The 18,252-nt window shown below is 44.2% G+C and overlaps 1 long non-coding RNA gene across 1 annotated transcript; it reads left to right on the forward strand.

Annotated features, from left to right (window-relative positions):
• Nucleotides 1–8,207: 8,207 nt before the first annotated feature.
• LOC147033118 (uncharacterized) lies at nt 8,208–17,912 on the forward strand. The gene is made up of 4 exons (XR_015055444.1): nt 8,208–9,303; nt 15,628–15,724; nt 16,412–16,596; nt 17,498–17,912. It is a non-coding gene; the product is annotated as an uncharacterized LOC147033118 (long non-coding RNA).
• The last annotated feature ends 340 nt before the right edge of the window (nt 17,913–18,252 follow it).

Raw genomic sequence — 18,252 nt, forward strand, 5'->3', positions numbered from 1 at the left:
CGTCCCGCTCACAGGACGAACCTCACGCTTTCTCTCAGAACGTCTCTCCTCACAGAACGTACCTCACGCTTTCTCTCGCTCGTATTTTATATCCCCGTGCTGTCTCCACGGGGTGCCGTCCGCCCCAGGCTCACCCCGCCCACCGGGGCACGGTTACCATGACGACCCGTGCGAGGGGCGGACGTCGGAGCTCACGAAAGAATGCTGCTGAGGAAAAATGAGGGCGGGCTTCAGAGCTCGTGAATGAAATGTTGCTGAGGAAAAATGAGGTCGGGCTTCAGAGCTTGTGAAAGAAATGTGTGTAAACGTGTCTGTCGCAAAGAAAAAAGCTTCCCATAAGAGAGGGGATCTATCCTTTACCCTTCTCAATGCATCACATTTAAGATCCCCTTCGACGTGGGGATGGGGCTAATCTGAACATGTATTTAAGGAAATAATAACTGTCTGAGGACCTGGATGTGTGGATGCATTCATCAGACTGGATTCTGAAATCTGTAACAATATATGTATAAATGTATATATATATATACATGTGTATATATATATATATATATATATATATATATATATATATATATATATATATATATATATATATATATATATATATATATATGTATATATATATATATATATATATTGTTGCGGTATTCGCGCCCGCCGGCGTGCTGACGGCCACGTAACTCGAATCGCGGCACGTCGCCCACCGGACGGACAATCCAGTCGTGACCCTCTCGGACTAACGCCGGGAACCAGTCACGGGTGGACCTTTCGGTCTCACCGCGATCGAGCCAATCAGCCCCCGCGTGGGATTGGGTTGCTCGCCAAATTCGACCTTCCTAAGTACCCACGCGGAGGGTAGACCGGGCGATCGCACCTCGCCGCAGGTCGACTTCGGACACGGGCCACTTAAGCGACCCGTTCCGTACTATCAGAATAACCGAGCGGTGTTATCGTCGACCTCGACGGTTCGATTAATTATCGGGCGTATTCAGCCCACTACCAACCCTTTACGTGAAGCAAGATGAGGATTCAAAGAAAGAAATGACGAAGCGAAGCGGGAAACAGTTCAACACAAAGCACATTTATTCGCGGCACACGGGAAGCACACATATTCAATTCCACCAAAAGCACACAGAAAAAGGAAAACACAATTCCATTTACACAAAAAGCAAATGTAAAAGCGAAGACAATGCAGAGCTAATACCGACTACCGAGCACACGGCAACACTTATACAATTCTACTTCACAGACGGCGCCGACAACACATACCCAAAACCAAGGAAAGAATACCCTCAAGGATGAGGCGGGCCTGAGGCCGAGACCGGGTCGCGCCTACCCGTCTGGTGATGAGACGCGGAGCGGCGATGGCGCCTCAACTCCGCGGGCCTCGCGGACAGTGTCTGGCAGGGGGTGGGAAAGGGGCCCCCTTGGTCGCACTATCTCAGCGCGGGGGGAAACAGGAGGGGGTTGCTGATGCTCGGGGTATAGAGGATCTTTATTATCCCGCGACGAGCGTCTCCACCTCGGCCAGGTCGCGCTGTCGGCCTCCCTCGGGTGCAGCTTCCTGCACGACGCGAGCACCCCCTCGTCTGGTGTCGCCGCCTTTCCACAGCTCCGTCCCCTCCGTTCCGCACACGACGAGCAGCTCCACCGCCCGCGAAGTCTTGACTCTCTGTTTCCGACTCTCCTACTCTCCTACTCTCCGCCTCTCGACTCTCCTACTCTCCGCCTCTGGACTCTCCTACTCTGGACTCTCCTACTTTCTGACTGACGAACACGGTCCTTTTATCCGCCCCGTAACTTCGCCCTCTCATCTTTGACCCCCTCCCTTCGACCTTTCACCTCGCTCCCCATTGGCCCGAGAAAAAGTGGGCGTGAAGGCTTTTTGATCCACAAATTTGCATATATCGATCGCCCTGGAGGCGGGGCCAAATCGCCCCTCGCTCACCGATTGGACGGCAAAAAGTGGGCGTGTGTCGTTTTTGATCCGTTTTTGAAGCACAAAATCCGTGATTTTGTACACGCTGTTCGACGCGCGCCCTGCACGAGTCCAACACCGGTACCCACAGCGGGGCAAGAACGGTGGCGATGCTACGGTTGCGAGGTGTGACGTGAAGGTCGTGGCGGTTGTGGTGAAGCGGCGTTGTGGTTGGTGGTTGATGTTGTGATTGTGGTGGTAATCATGGCGGTTGGTCCAAATTAAAGATAGTAAAAGAAAAACGGCTATCCTGAAGAGTCGCAGCACGCATAAATGACATGTATTCCCACTAGACAACGGGTTTGGGCCTAACTACACATGCACTTACCGAGATACCTCACCTAAGGGACCTGAATGGTGGTTTGCGAATTTGGTAACCACAACAATATATATATATATATATATATATATATATATATATATATATATATATATATATATATATATATATATATATATATATATACATTGTTGCGGAAATGGCCCTTAGTGTGTTATTAAATATCGGATTAGCGCAGATCCCCCATTAAATGCATGCTGAGCCAGGTTGTTCGGTAAATGGACGTTACATGTGAGTCGGGAGGTGGAAGAGGCTGTTTATTGTTCATACAGTGGTGGTGGACCGAGAGGTTCTTCTTCTTCGTTCCCTCTCCAAAGGAGTCTCCGCCCAGTGTTCTGGGAGGGGGAGGAGTTTGTCGGCTTCGTAAAGGGGCACGCCCCTAAGGAAAAGGAAGTGAAACTGCAGGAGCGCCGGGAAAGCGGTGGTGAAACTGAGCGCCGATGTGGCGCGATCGGTTTTTCGTGAAGAGCAAGCCAAAAGAAAGGCAAGGAAGGCACTGCAAGAGGTCTGTCTGCCATCGGCTGGAGGAGAAACTCACGGTGCGTGTGGTCGGCAATCTGTAAGAGAGGAACGGCCTGAACCTGAGGGTCGAGTCTGCCATCTGCTGAGGAAGTAACTGAGCCTGAGTGTCAAGTGAGAATTTTCTGCTGTGTAGAAAAGACTAGTGGGAGGCTGCAATCTGCGTCAAGAGGAACTGGCTGCTGTGTGAGTCGGCGATCGACTTTATGAGGAGCTGATCGACAGGTTCAACCTGCGTCTCACCACGGAGCCTCTGTCCTTACTCCCCTCACGGCTCAACACGTTTGTCGATCCGCCTGCGGAGCCCAACACCCCAATTTGGCCTTGTCTGGTGAACAGGACAGGCCTGGATTTGTATGCTGGACTTTGTGAAGGGCCAGCTGGAGCACACGTGGACCTTCCGCTCTGGTACCGTCGACCTTACGGGGTCTGAATGCGCTGAGGCTGCGTGCGTGGGCGGTGTGACAAAAGGACGACGATGCCGCTATTTTGCCACGCGGCGTGTTTGAGCTTGGGCGCTCGAATCCGTAGACATCGGCTTGTCACGAGCCACATTCGGGCCTTTGACACTTTTCCTCTCGTCCATGAAGCATCATTAAGTACTCTGTGTCTTGTCTGCATGCTGTCCGTGTCTTGTCTGCATGTTGTCTAAGGTTTATCTCGCTAGGGTCCCCTTCGAAACCCGTAATCCTTACCTCCCTAGTTAAGAACGGGTAAGAGATTAATTATAACATTGTCGTGAATGCTTTGCTTGTGTCGTGTTCCCCGATCTGTCCCCAATAAATCTGGCTGAGTCGTATGAAGTTGCCGCTTTGGGTTTGTTCGTGCCGCGCTGAGAATCAATTCGCTCGATTGGTATATAAAACCAAAATGGTTACAGACTGGCAGAATCCGCTCGGTCTCTGACAAAACCAGTCTGTAACAGGGGGCTATTCCCCCAGCTGGCAAGACACAGGTGTATTTTGGTATCATGATCTGAGGCGCTTAACCCGAGAATTGTGCCGAACCAGCCGGCGTTATAACCCCGGAGACGGCGTTGTTGTTAAGTGATGTCCGAATCCTTAACACTGGGGTCAAGAGTCGGGTGCGAATCCCACCACCGCTGAATCCTTAACATTTCATTGCATTTAATTGTTTATTGCATTTCAGCTGTAATGCTTATAAACATCGAGAGTTGTATTCACACATTATTTGATACTCCAGACGGTGGTTATCTCCACAAGTGTTCGGGTGGTGTTTTTGCCTGGGTGGTGTTTGTCTCCGGACATGTCTGGGCAGTTTGGCTCCAGACGTGTCCAGGTGGTGTTTATCTCCAGGCGATGTTTTGCTCCAGACTTGTATGGGTGGTGTTTGTCTCTGGGCAGTGTTTATCTCAAGATGTGTACAGGTAGTGTAGGGGGACGGGAAGGGGTGGGGTGAGAGTCAGGAGGGAGGGGAAGGGGTGGGATGTGAGTCCAGAGGGAGAGAGTGGAAGGGGTGCAAAGGGAGGGGTGAGAGGAGGGAGTAGACAGGGGATGGACTGGGATGGGGGAGTGAAAGGAATGGGAGGAGCGACCCGGCATTACTCGGAAATGCCTGGTACCTTTGCTGGTGTGCAATATATGGATGGCAGAACCAGACATTCTTTTGTCATTAATCAAGCTTCAATGACTGAATGCAGGGTGATTCATTAATGTGTGCGCCGTCCCTAGGATGGATGTAAAACTGGGCGTCCCATCTGTCCGCCTTAGTTTGTGGACATTAAAGATCAAACAGTGTCCCTCGGGAAGAGTACGCAAGTTATCATCGGCACCCTGAACAAATTCCAAATTCCTGCCTAACCTACAGGGGGCACTGCATGAATGGCACAGCCGTGCCCTACCCCAATAATGCAATCCCGCAGCCTTGTGCTGCGCATCAAAGAAGAAGATTGACTTGTATTTAATAATGTATGAGCCAGTGAATCAAAAACAGAGCAGCAGCCACATGGAAAGGCTTCTTTTCAACAAGCTGGTCAAGGAATCATTGGATCCACAGCAGCAGAGATATTGGATCGAACGCAGAAATCAGAAAAGGCCAAATAAAGAGGCAGAACTAATATGTGGTTATTACACGGTCTCAAAAATTTCACGCACTTCATAAATTAAAAGAGAAATTTGTATTTCGAGTTATTACTATCGTCACCATATACTTTGACATATGTAAACTAAACTGTATTTTTTTTTATCATGATTAACAAAACTTTCATTGTCAAATGGCTGACCGGTTTTTATACTGTTTATCAATTTTTAATTTTCTGATAAATAAATTTGCACAAAATCTGATCAACATTTTGCTGTACTTTGACCTCACTGTACAAGATGTCCCATAAGTTCCTTTACCCCTGAACCCTTTTCCGACTCGAATAGAATGAACCAAACACATTGACTTATTTGTCTATTTTTACACTTATTTTCACATATTCGTCGTTTCTTGTGACAGTTAACAAGCCAGGACAGTCTGTTGTGAAATCTCGCTCGAGAGTCATTTTACGTAGTTCAGGGGGTTTCCAGTCTGTTTATGTTAATGCACCAAAATACTCGTCCAAATATGTGCTTCAAATGTAAAGGGGACATCTTGCATAATTTTCAAACAACCCTCAGCCCAATTCACCTGGAAAAAAAACCCCCCCAAAAAACCTGTTGACATGGTTGGAAAGTGGTTTTACTTGCATTGTCTCAAATGGAACACCTTGTGCTGGTGTTGTTGTATTCTGAGTACAGTGCCCATAGAAAGTCTACACACCATTTCAAAATGTTCACCTTTTATTTACACATCTTAACCCACAACTTCCAAGTGATAAACAAATCCCACAAGTTTCTGAAAATTAATTGAAAATACAAAACTAGAATATCTTGGTTGGATTAGTGTCCACCCCCCCACCCCCCCCCCTTTTAATGGCAATTGTAAATTAGCTCAGGTTTAAGCAGTCACCTTCAAAATCACACACCGAGTTAATTGGCCTCCACCTGTGTTAAGTTGTCATGATTGTGATTATTTCAGAACAAAATTAGCCATTTCTGTAGGTTTCCTGTGCTGTGTAGTGCATTTCACAGCAAAGACTCAACCATGAGCCCATTGAGCTTTCAAAAGACCTGCAGGATAAAGTTGTGGAAAGGCACAGATCAGAGGATTGATATAAAAATATTTCAAAGGCTTTGAATATCTGTCGCAGCACAGTCAAGACAATCATTAAGAAGTGGAAGATGTATGCTACCTCCAAGACCTTGCCGAGATCAGGCCATCCCGACAAACTGGATTACCAAGCAAGGAGGAGACTGATCAGAGATGCCACCAAGAGACCAATGGCAACTTTGAAAGGGCTGCATGCCTTTGTGGCAAAGACTGGTCACTGTGTGCATGTGAAAACAATATCTCAAGCACTCCACAAGTCTGGCATGTGTGGATGGGTGGTAAGAAGGAAGCCATTACTCAAAAAAGCCCACCTTGAGTCCCATTTGAGGTATGCAAAAAACCACTCGGGAGATTCTGAAGCCAGGCGCCAAAAAGTTTTGTGGTCTGACAAAACCAAGATGGAACTTTTTGGCCTAAATGCAAAACGTTACATTTGGCGCAAACCCAACACAGCACATCATCCAAATAACACCATCCCTACTGTGAAGCATGGTGGTGGCAGCATCATGTCATGGGGGTGGTTCTCATTAGCAGAGACTGGGGCACTTGTCAGGATAAAAGGGAAAATGGATGAAGTAAAATACAGAAAAATCCTGCAGGAAAACCTGCTGCCCTCTGCAAGAAAGCTGTAATTGGGATGGAAGTTCACCTTTCAGTATGCGTTGCATTCTTAGTTTCACTCAGAGCCAAAACTCTGAGCTACTTATGCTGCCCACCGCAAAATAGTGGTGCAATATTGGGCAGCCGAGGTTCAATTTGTCTAAAAAGAGGGCAAAATATACATTGTGTGTTCCTCCATGAAGATCTGAATTAAATCTTCTTCAATCCAGATGTACATGTTGTTTTTAAAGATTACTGGAAGGGACAATAAAGTGACTAGTCCATTTGCCAGAGAAGTAACCTTGTTGTCCTCCAAAGTGCATGGTTTATGGTGGTTTCTTGTTCACAGGCATGCATAGACAAAATTAAGCTTGGTTGCCCGGATGGCAACCATGGGGAAATCTGTTATTTTTGCGCAAACACAAGATGGCCCTCATCGACCGGGCTGAAAATATAACTTTTTAGGTAATGAACTTAAAATTACACATGAGACATCTTTTCCATATAATTTTGGCACGAGGAATCGGTATTTAACCTTATTTTTGTGACTAGAAGTAAATTTGAGGTCAATGTTCGAGTTCCTGGCAATTGTTTGCCGTGTGAGATACATTTTGAATGACAACAAGGTCACTATTCTGACAACTGGACGCTCACATATGACATTAATGCGAGTTACTAATTCATTGTTTTGTTTTTACAGATATGGCTGATTCAAGGTGCATTCTTCCCGTGTGTCATGGTGGAGGGAATTGAAGAAATTCGCTAATCAAGGGATCAAGACATTGATTTCCTGTGCCAAAGCCCGTGGAGATGAAGAGCTACGTGCAAAACTACAGGACATTGTTGATGGTGGTGGTGATGCTGTTCGCATAGAATGTCACAAAGGATGCTACTGTACTTGCACATCAAAACAAAAAAATTGAGAGACTTCGTAAATCACAGAAAAGAAAAGCTGAAGATGATTGTGTTACAGTGACAACAGGATCTCGCACACAGGCAACAGGCAGTGGTGCGTTTGTTTACAAACGTGACTGCATTTTTTGTGGCAAAGAATGTTTACTTGTTGATGACAAACATCCAGAAAGATGGGATCGTGTTCGTCAGTGCATGACTAAAGAACGTTTTGACAAGGAAGGTAATCCCATCCCAACTATGAAAGATGCCATCATCAATGCTGCTGAGCAACGTAATGATGAAGTAGCCAGAACGGTCAAGTTACATATTGGATATTTGGTTGATCTCCCTGCGGCTGAGTGCAAATACCATGTACGCTGTTATAACAGTTTCATGACAGTCCCTAAATATGCTGATTTGCCAACTGGTGTTGCAGAAGAAAGTGCCCTAAAGAACGTCATAGAGCGCATGAATTGTGACAGGTCAAAGATGTGGAATAGCGTTGAACTGCATTCCCTGTACTGTGATCTTGGTGGCAAACTCACTCGATGTGATATGTTTAGCAAACCAACAGACTGCATGAGTAAGGACGTTATGTTAGTTCGGGTAGATGGATGTGCTACCATTGTTGGTTTCCGTGAGTCCATTGCTAACCATCTGAAAATGGTTAAAGTGGATGATGCAGATGAGAGGAGTATTGGTTCTGTGGTAAAGCAGATCAAGAAGGAGGCACGCTCAGTCAAGTACAACAGTGCCAATTATGACCTCTCAGAATTTACACAAGCCAACACAATCAAGGCAACAAGCCCAACTTTACTGAGGGTGATTTCAGACTTAGTGTCTGGTGGTGAAATGACCAAGAAATCTCTAAGCCTGAGCCAGTCAATTCAAAGTCATGTTACAGGTACCAGAAATCAGACAACATTAGGACTGGCTGTCAAACTACAGCACCGCCATGGCAATTCTGAACTTCTAAAGCTCCTTCATGAACATGGGTTCACAATGTCATATGATGAGGTCCTGAGATTCAGGAAATCAGCTGCTCATTTTCTCGGTGACAATGCTCAGCTTCTCCACCAATTCATGGGTTTGAGTAGAACTGTTGGCGTGATTTTTGCCTGGTTTGATAATCTTAATCTGCAAGTGTTCACGCCTAATGGTCGGCGCACTACTCATGTCCTCTCACATGAATTTCAGCAACCCCATCCTGCAGGCATTCTTGAGTATGGGCATGCTCACCCAGGGAAGAGCGACCTTATTATCCCACGACTGTCTAAGAAAGCTGCCCAGTCTAGAACAAGCAGCAGCTCATCAGGGAGCCTTCTTCTGCAGCCTACACTGGGCCATCCAAAGTGAACGCCCCGGCTGTGGATGCAACTTCTGGATTCTCCTCCAACTGAGATCAATCTCTTCCTACATATTTTGCGTGCACATCTACAGACAGTACTTGCAAAATCAGCTGATAAGCAGGCCCCACCTGAACTTGACATTACAAAATATGGATGGGACATCAGAGATGGAATCCCAGTGCCAGCAACTTCTGCTACTCCACCAGCCCCTTTGGACCTCATGGATGTTGTGCGGTGTGGATGCAAAGCAGAGGGGAAGGCCTGCAGTACTACAAGTTGCAGTTGTCACCATGCAAAGATCTCCTGCATGCTATACTGCACTTGTGGTTGCAGTGACAAGTGCTTCAACCCACACAAGACTGTGGAGGACAGTGAAAGTGAAGTGGAAGAAGGGAGTGTCGAAGCAGAACTGGAAAGAGACGAGGATACGGAAGGGGACGAGTACAATGAATGGGAATGAACAATACGTAAGTTGTCGACTAGGCTCTATGTCCTCTGTTCCTAAGATGTCCAATATGATGACATGACAATGTGTATGCTTTCTGATTATCAACATACTGTTGTGAACCATTCATGACTTCACTTTTGCATTGGTGTTGCATAATTTTCAGCAGAAAATAGTCATGGACATTTCATGTGAACCTCTATTTATTCCTGAACGTAAAAAATAACCCCAAAATGGAATTCCTCATGTCAAAATCATATCGAAAAGAGGTATTACACAGGATTATATGCTGACCGATTAAAAACTTAGCCCCATCGTCTGACCTGTAGTGGCCATCTTGAATTTATGCAAATTACAGGAGTTCCCCAAGGTGGCCACCCCGACAACCAACCTGAATTTTATTAATGGACCCATGTTAGTCCAAAACAATCATAAAACCATCCACTTTCCACATCAACAAGGTTGACAATGGAACACATAATAATGGCAAATGGACTAGACTGATGATATTGCATCAAGAAAGGTGAAATTAAAATGAAAAATAACCAATTAGCATCTTTTTAAAACAGCGCAGGAAGCAGCTGCCGTAAATGGGAGACAGACAAACACATGGACAGACACCACTGACCACAGTTCACAATCTATTATAGATAACTTCCCTTCCAAGGAATCCCAACATAAAGAGACCATTTGACCCATCAAGCCTGCATAATGGTTTCCAACCTATATCAGTTTGTCCACCTCCAACTAAGCTCTATCGTTTTGAAATGTTGAGTGTCAAAGGAAGCAACATGCACCATTTTAAAATCTTTGCTATAACTTCAGTAATTACTTGGCCGGTGTTTGAAATGTCAACCTCCTTGACTCAAACCAGACGTTCTAACTCTAACGAATTACTGTACATCAATGAGTCCACTGAGTATTAAATTTAAGTTTATTTTGGACCTCTGAAGTATATTGTTTCATTATCTTGCCAAAACGAAGTTTTTGGAAGATATGTTAGTCAGCTTGTATGTTTTTTTTGTTTGTTTGTTTGTTTGTCTGTAATCACGTATAAAAAATTCTGCAGAGCACAGTTATCATTGGAAATTTTTATAACTTCGCATATCAGAGGCCTATTGAGGTCCCTTTCAGCGCATAAAATTTTGAAGGTCAAGGTCAAAGGTCAAGGTCACTTTGTCACAAATCAGGGGAGTCGACGAAACCCTTATTTTTTGAGTAATTTTGATCGGATCGTCTTCAAACTTCATGGGAATATAATTCATGGTCTGGCGCTCAGCTGATTAATTTTTGGTGGCGATTGGCCTTGACCTTCATATGTTTTTTTTTTGGTCTGTAATCACGTATAAATCACTCTGCAGAGCACAGTTATCATTGGAAATTTTTGTAACTTCGCATATCAGAGGCCTATAGAGGTCCCTTTCAGTTCACAAAATTTTGAAGGTCAAGGTCAAAGGTCAAGGTCACTTTGTCGCAAATCAGGGGAGTCGATGAAACCCTTATTTTTTGAGTAATTTTGATCGGATCGTCTTCAAACTTCATGGGAAAAAAAGTTCATGGTCTGGCGCTCAGCTGATTAATTTTTGGTGGCGATTGGCCTTGACCTTCATGGTTAGCGCCTGAGGTCAAACATATTTGACCCCAAGGTCAAATTTTCAAGTTTTAGGAACCATACCGTGTAGTACCTTAAATTGAACACCTCGATGAGTGCTTTCTAGATATGTCAAGCTTGAGACATTATGACGTCATTTGGTGACGTTATGAGGCAAAAGCATATTTTTCATGGTTACTCTGTAGAACGATTCTCATCGGAATCTCTCGTAGGCAGATATTCCTCAAGGAGTCGCTCCTGGTGGATAGCAGCTCTGTTCACCTCAGTGTGACCTTAAAGAAGTCACACGTGGTCACCTTTTGGCAAGATACGGGTCACACTGCAGATGACATTGGTTTATTTCAAATTATTTTTCGGTCACAATGTAGGTGTTTCTTTAATTAAATGATCGCCTTGTGCTGCAACGTTTGTTGAAAGACATCTTTTTGTATATGCTTATTCGCGGCTTGTGGAAGAGCTAGAATTAGTACACTGAACGGATCAGGAAACAGCAGGACAAAAGGAACGACGGAGAGAGAGAGAAAGAGAGAAAGAGAGAAAGAGGGAGAGAGAGAGAGAGAGAGAGAGAGAGAGAGAGAGAGAGAGAGAGAGAGAGAGAGAGAAAGAGAGAGAGAGAGAGAGAGAGAGAGAGCGAGAGAGGAAGAGAGAGAGCGAGAGAGATCAGAGAGAGAGAGAGAGAGATCAGAGAGAGAGAGAGAGAGAGAGATCAGAGAGAGAGAGAGAGAGAGATCAGAGAGATATCAGAGATATATATATATATATATATATATATATATATATATATATATATATATATATATATATATATATATATATATATATATATATATATGAGAAACACCAACAGCAGAGTTGAAGGCCAAGACAGAGGCAGACTTGGCCAAACAATGGGTGTGGGGAGGAATGAATGGCAGAAAAGAATAGGGTGGACAAGATGGATACAGAGGGAAACTCTTAGGGGGAATTGAGAAATTGGGAAGGAGGAGGGATCGGGATGGGTTAACGAGTGTAGAAAAGATCATGGTTTTGGATTGGGGACGATCTCAGATGATGAAGAACAGCTGTGTTGAAGAACTGAAGGGCAGAATGAGATTGAAGACAATGTGGAAGTTGTTTCCACAGGTGAGAGAAAAGAAGAATGAATGAGTGGAGGTGAGCAATGATCCTGGATTTAGGTAGTTTAACCAAAAGAGTTTTGATGGTGGACTATGTGTGCCCTGCAGAAACCTGGGGGAGACAACGCATGGAAAGAGCAGAGGGTGCAAGACCAGAAAAAGAGGCAGTAGAAGACAGAGAGACCACTAACCTGTCTGCGATGGCAAAGTGATAAGCCCATAGACTCGGCTTCAGCGCAGGAGATTCCAATAATCTTGAAGTTTCCATGGTGTCAAGCTGAGCAAGTTGTGAGGAAGCCCAGAGGGGAGAGCAATACTCCATTAAGCTACAGATGAAGGCCTTGTAGGTGGATAGGAGTTCAGGTGCACCAAGGAAGGACTGTGTACGATGGAGGATGCACAGTCGGCAGATTGCTTTGGAGGCCAAGTTAAACACCTGGTTTGCTCAAGAACGATCATGGCTAATAGTGAGACCGAGGAATTTGAATGACTGAACTTTCAATTTCAGTTACTGTTACTAACAACATCTATCCATTGGAACCATACTTTGTACAGAGCATTGGTGCTGCCGAAGCAGTCTCCTGGGGGTATTGGGCACAATCGTGGATGGGTCACCACTCCGACGCAGGATACTCAAATGCCTCAATCATCCCAGCAAGCTCATTTTGCCGACCTCGGAGGGATGACAGGCTGAATCAACCCCACCTGGTATTAATTCAACAGCCAAGCAGGATTTGAACTCAGGACCCAAGGATCTCGAGCCCACCACCCTCACCATTAAGTCAACACCAGGCATTATTAATAACACTGATATGTTTTGATAAACTTTGTGATAATCCTCAGGTCGTATCTTAGCGCACTGTTAAACAAACTGATTACATGGTGTATTAATACATGTAAATTGTATCTCGTTTGGTATCATGCTTTTTACTGGTTGAATGTTGAGCTTTGCCTGCATGCGGAGCTTTTCAAAAGCAGCATGGGAAGCGACAATCGTAAACCGGAGACAGACGAACGGTCGGACAGATACCATGGTTCACATTATATAATAGATAACTAACATAGTGCATTTAAAATCATTTAAATGTTTGAAGCAGTTTATGAAATATTTCAAACAATGATATAAATTAATTTGAAGTTTATTTTGAAGCCTATAAAGGAGATTATAAATGTAATCTTTTTCAAAACACTTCTTCCAAATATGTTTTCGGTCTATCTCGCCAAGCTATTTTATTAACAGAGCCATTTTCATGCGGTGCACGACCTTTTCAGTCTTAATGAAATGGGAAATATTGGCACAACGTTTCAAATGGTGTCTTTCAGTCCTGTGAGTCTTTCCTAGATTCACTCTACAACCCTTCAACAAGTTTGAACATCTCTCATTAGGTGGGCATTCATCTTCCAACATAACAGTTACCCCAAGCATACAGCCAATGCGGTGAAAAACGATCTGAAATCTCAAGAGGATGATGGAACACTCAAAAAGATGTCTTGGCCTGCACAAAGTACTGATATAAACCTAACTGAGGCTCTCTGGGGTTATATGGATAGTGAGAAGGTCAAATGGTTATCAACCACCTTGGCTGAATTGTGGAAAATGTTCTGTCGAGGCTCATATAAGAGCTAACACAGAACATATAACAAAGGGAGGAGACGAGGGGCCATGAGAGGGAAACACGACAACAGGAGGGAGCAGGGACATCAGTAGATTTGTGGAAGGGAGAGGGATGGTGTGCGGTACACATGGTAAACAAGGTGGACACTACAGGGACTTTCAGGAAGGAAAACGGAATTTGAGGGAGGTGGGCTTGGGATCCTAGAATCCTGAGTTCAAATCCCACTTGTTGTTGAATGCATTCCAGGTGGGGTTGACTCTGCCTGTCATCTTTCCGAGGTCAGCAAAATGAGTGCCAGCTTGCTGGTATCCTGTGTCGGAGTGGGGACCCATCCAGGATTGTGCCCAATAGCCAAGGAGACTGCTTAGGCAGCACCATTGCTCTGCACAGAGTATGGTCCCAATGGATGGATGGATGGTTTGGGGTGGATTAACGGGAGTAGAAAAGATTATGGTATTGCATGGGGGAAGATATGAGATGGTGGTGAACAGCTGTTTTGAAGACCTGCAGGTGAGAGTGGGATTGGAGGGAGTGTGGGAATTTGTTGCAGAGGCTGGTAACAAGAGGAATGAAAGAGTGAAGGTGAGCAGTGATTCTTGTTTTTGGTAGATTTACCAGAAGGGGGTTGCTGGGGGACCTTTAGCACCCTGCAGAAATATGAGGGGGGCATAACACAGACAGAGAAAGGGGGCAAAGCCAGAGAGGAGCCAGTGGAAGACAGAAAGACCACCGACCTGTCTGAGGTGAGAGAGTGAGAGACCCAAAGACAGCCTCATCGTGTGAGATACCAATGATCCTAAAAGCCTTGGTTTCCACAGCGTGGAGCGGAGCTATGTGAGAGGCAGGAGCACAAGCCCAGAAGAGAGAGTAGTACTCCATCAGGCTGCAGATGAAAGCTTTCTATGTGGTTAGGAGCTCGGGTGTGCCAAGGAATGACTGCACGACCAAGGATGCCCAGTCAGCGACTGGCTTTGGAGGCTAGCTTGCAAATGTGCTACAGGATATTTGCAACATTCCACACATTGAGAAACTGTATGGGAGTAAGAAAACAAGGTATCATGCTCTATCATACTAAAATATGCCAATTCTCTGTATCTATGAACCTTGCATAATCAAATGGCTTTGCTGATCTCCACCATATTTTGCAGATGTGCTGGGGGTACCTGTGAGCCGGTGATTGACACAATTAAAATTGGCCCCTTACCCTCTGATGATAAGTTATCTCAGCTTGCAGTCTTGCTCTTCAATAAGCCTCTTGTAGAGAGAAAGTGTGATTTCACCTCTCTCTGCTACATATCTTACTTTGAAGATTTGTTTAATCTGTGTATATGAAAAGCTAACCCTTATCCCCATTGTCCAAATAAATGATATCCTTTAATACCTCTCACACTTACCAATCCCTGAGGTGCCCCATTACTTAAACCTCCCAGGCAGGCATCTTATCACAGACACTCTTCACTACCTAACACAAAGTCAGTTTCGATGTGGTACATTAATTAGCCAGTAACACACTTGCTCACAACTCGTGCCTGCTCATTCAGAAATCACATGATCAGCTTACCAGCACAGTGCACCTACACAGCACCCAGTGAATCTAGTAAGGAAGGGGACATCAACACTGTTCTCCTCCCGAAGTACGGAATCAGGTTAATGTTCTTGCAACTGCTCACGTACTCCCATATGACACCAAATCATGCCATTCTTGATTTGGAAATAGAACCCCAATGATGATGCCATGGTTTTATTCTGACACTCCTAAAAAATTCTGTCCTCATTGATACATGACCAGAAATGAGCTGCAAATCGGATAATAAATGGCCACCGCATGCTGGAGCTGGAATACTGGCTTGAGGAAGTTCATGGATCTCAAACAAAATGGTACCTAATGCTTATAATAAATCTGCTCTTTCTTGTTTTATTCAAAATTGTTTGTGCGCCTGGTGTGAATTGGTAGTTGGCTGTGGTTTCTTTTGAACGATGGTGTATTTTCTCATATGTTCCAGAAAGAATAGAGAAAGCAAGAGCAGCATTTATGAGGATGAGGATAAATCTGGATATTGAAAAACTCGAACACAAGAACAAAGCTTCAAGTTGTTCACGGTAATGTAAAATTGGCTCTTCCATTTGGCTGTGAAGCATGGAATGTCACCACTCGTTACACAGAAGCTAGAATCCTCTTTATGGTTAAGCAATTGGTTCACTTTGTCTCTGTCTGTCTGTCTACACACGTCAGTTTATAATTGAGGAACCATTTAATTTCAATTGAATTTTATATTATGAACATTGCAGAACATGACCCTGCAGTTTAGTAGTACTTCGCCTCTGAATTTGGCAAAATGTACAGAATCTCATTTGGGAATTAATGGAGGTAAACTTCCAAAAAAAAAAGTTTGTTTTTTTTCTACAGCCTTTAAAGCATTTGTTTTATTTCAATTTAGTTAAATACTTGAACAATGGAGAACACAAATTGCCTTCTTAGCACTTTAAAAAAAACTTCTGTTTAGTTGTCCTTGGACAAAATATGTATGTCGTCATGCCCTGAGGGCAGATTAACCGTGAGATTCAGCTCTCAGACAAATATGGTGGTGTCTAGCATATGGTTTCCATCGTTCCTGTTATTCAAAGTTCACGAACAAAGGTAATATAGATCGTGCTCAGAAACAAAGATATATTTGAAAATCCCCCTCACATTTCCTTTTTCTCAAGACTGCATGGGGTGTGGTGTTCTATGAACTCTCTAGTTTATAGCTGTCACAAAAATATTTTGCAAATCTTCTGCTCAGATAGAGTGAGCACGGAGGAAGAAAAAGGAACGGGAAGGAAAAGCATCATGGAGGAATTTAAAGTGAAGAGGTGGAGATGGATGGAGCATGCGATGCTGTATTGCACATCGAACGCAACAACATCACAAAACAAGCAATACGTTGGAAGCCTGAAGGTCGAATGAGAGTTGGACAACCTACAGAGACCCGGTGGGTATATGGTGGAAAAGGAGCTGTGGGAGCTACAAACCACCGAGATGTCAGCGGGCCCCAAAAAGTCCGAAGTGGTGTGAGTTCCTATAAGGGCTCCATATGCCTTCAGGCATGACAGTATTGCAAGCAATATCAATTGCAATTATTTCATGAAAGTAGCTACGACTAATCTTGTGGAGATGATCAACTCAGCAATTCGTGTGGGAATGAATCGGCAAAGGAACCCCCATTTTGTGTTCTAGTTTGGCCCTTTGGGAATGGCAGGAAGGGTCATGTTATTCTCTCTGGGGTATATAGATCTAGGCTCGGGTCCATTTGTCTGTGGGGGACAAAGATAAGCATGTAATGCCTCAAGAATTTCGGGTTTCCTCCGTTTCAGTTTCGTGCTAAGCAGCGGTAGTGAATTTGAAAAGTTAATCATATGTGTTTGTGGTTAATTTTTGTTTGTTTTTTTTTACTTCCAGTTGGGGTGCCACACAAAATGCCACGATAAGCTATTTATACATGTGAACACGGCATTTGTCCAAGGAAGAAAAACCCCTTTGCGGAGGAGGGATATTATCAGTATTAATATATTGTTTTTTGTATCATGGTCAGATACCGAATGTAACATGGTCAGACGGACAAACAGACACCACATTGCGTATTTTAGTGTGATGATGTAACGGGAGGGCAACGTTGCGTGCTCTTATTAAACAAGTACAAATTATGATGAGCTTTGGTCCCCGTTTTGTGATGGCATTTCCACGAAAGGTTAGAGTTAAACAGAAGTTACTTAAAAAAAAAAACTTTTGTTATATTCAGCACATCAATTACGTGTCGTTTTTTTTCGGAGGGGGGTGGGGTGGGGAAATCTCATTCTGACTCCTTTGTTATGCAATTTTTTGTTTTTTCGCAGGAGCTTAAATAAGGAAACCAAAACAAGAGTGCCACTTCTCTACATATCTCCCTTCCTTTGTGTTCTTTTAAATAGTCCCCACCTTTGTACTTTTCTCTCTTATCTCTCTCTCTCTCTCTCTGCACCATCTCATGTTCCACAATGCGCCATTCTTCCTGCCTGGCCACTGCGGAATCCCTCTTGGGTTTACAGTGGCTCTGCCGGTCTCCTTGCTTGGACTCGACATCAAAGCGACAACAAAGTAAAACTCACCACGTTCATTTGCAGCCAATTTTGGACAGCAATGCACACACTTGGCCAAAATCTCACCGATCACCACTTTGCATACATTCCTCCCTTATCTCGGTTGCCTAAGTCATATAAGCTTTGTTTGGTTACCAGCACAACGTGTCAGATCAGGATGATTAAACGATAATTGAAGGGATGAACAGCTGTGTTGAAAAGTACGTTTTTGCAGAAACGGTGACATTTTTCATAAAATGTGATAATGTTATCGCTCACCGTAATGCTCGTTGCACTGCTTGTGTAAGATGATTGGATCTGCATTTTGAATTTTCAAGGGAAGTTAAGTTCATTTGCGGAAGGCTTACGAGATCACCGACTCCAAACTATAACATTTATAAGTTGTTAAGGAATTACCACCTGGGCTATTAATGACAAATTGCCAAGCCTTTCAATGAGGTTCTTTTTCCATGTCAAATGTGATCCATGAGAAAGGTTGAAGCTGATAACCTGGAATTTGAGGAAGGATGAAT

The sequence above is a fragment of the Eptatretus burgeri genome, chromosome 2 (genome assembly GCF_056783735.1).
Source record: "Eptatretus burgeri isolate ZD-2024b chromosome 2, Ebu_testis_v1, whole genome shotgun sequence".
Classification (NCBI taxonomy): Eukaryota; Metazoa; Chordata; class Myxini; order Myxiniformes; family Myxinidae; genus Eptatretus; species Eptatretus burgeri.